The following is a 1,125-nucleotide window of genomic DNA, read 5'->3' as shown; positions in this document are numbered from 1 at the left end:
AAGTGAAGGAAAAATAAAATCTTTTGTGAACAAGCAAGTACTCAGAGATTTCATCACCACCAGGCCTGCTTTACAAGAGCTTCTGAAAGAACCACTACACATAGAAAGGAACAACCAGCATCAGCCTTTCCAAAAATATACCAAAAAGTAAAGAGCATCAACATAATGAAGAATTTACATCAACTAATGGGCAAAACAGCCAGCTAACATCAAATGGCAGTACTAAACTCGACTAAATCAAAACACACAGCCAAAACCTATCGGTATGCTGCATCTAGACCCAACTATACACAAAGACTCAAAGGGATGGAGAAAGATTTACCAACCAAATGGAGAGCAAAAATAAATACATAAATAAAAAGCAGGAGTTGCAATTCTCGCCTCTGATAAAATAGATTTTAAAGCAACAAAGATCAAAAGAGGCAAAGGAGGACATTACATAACGGTAAAAGGATCAATGCAACAAGAAGAGCTAATGATCCTAAATATATATGCACCCAATACAGGAACACCCAGATACATAAAACTTATAAAGAGACTTGGACTCCCACACAATAATAGTGGGAGACTTCAACATCAATATTAGACAGATCAATGAGACAGAAAATTAACAAGGATATCCAGGACCTGAACTCAGATCTGGAACAAGTAAACTTAATAAACACTTACAGAATTCTCCACTTTAAATACACAAAATATACACTCTTATCAGCACCACATCACACCTACTTACAGGTTTAAATGAAATATTGGTTGGCTGCTGGTTTGTTATTTTCTTCCCTCATTTTTTTTCCTGTCTCCATTATTAAGAAAAAAAAAAAGAAAAGAAAAGGAAAAAAAAAGGGTCCAGCACAGTAGCTCACGTCTGCAATCTTAGCACTCTGGGAGGCCCAAGTGGGAGTATCTTTTGAGCCCAGGAGTTTGAGACCGGTCTGAGCAACAGAATGAGACCCCATCTTTACAAAGAATTAAAAAACTAGCTGAGCATGGTGGCATGAGCCTGTGGTCCCAGCTACTCGCGAGGCTGAGGCAGGAGGATCATTTGAGCCCACGGGTTTGAGGCTGCAGTAAGCCATGAGTGTACCACTGCACGCCAGCCTGGGTGACATCCTGTCTCTGGAGGAA

Source organism: Cebus imitator, unplaced genomic scaffold (assembly GCF_001604975.1).
Source record: "Cebus imitator isolate Cc_AM_T3 unplaced genomic scaffold, Cebus_imitator-1.0 Scaffold126, whole genome shotgun sequence".
Taxonomy (NCBI): domain Eukaryota; kingdom Metazoa; phylum Chordata; class Mammalia; order Primates; family Cebidae; genus Cebus; species Cebus imitator.
Note: the sequence above shows the minus strand (reverse complement) of the source record.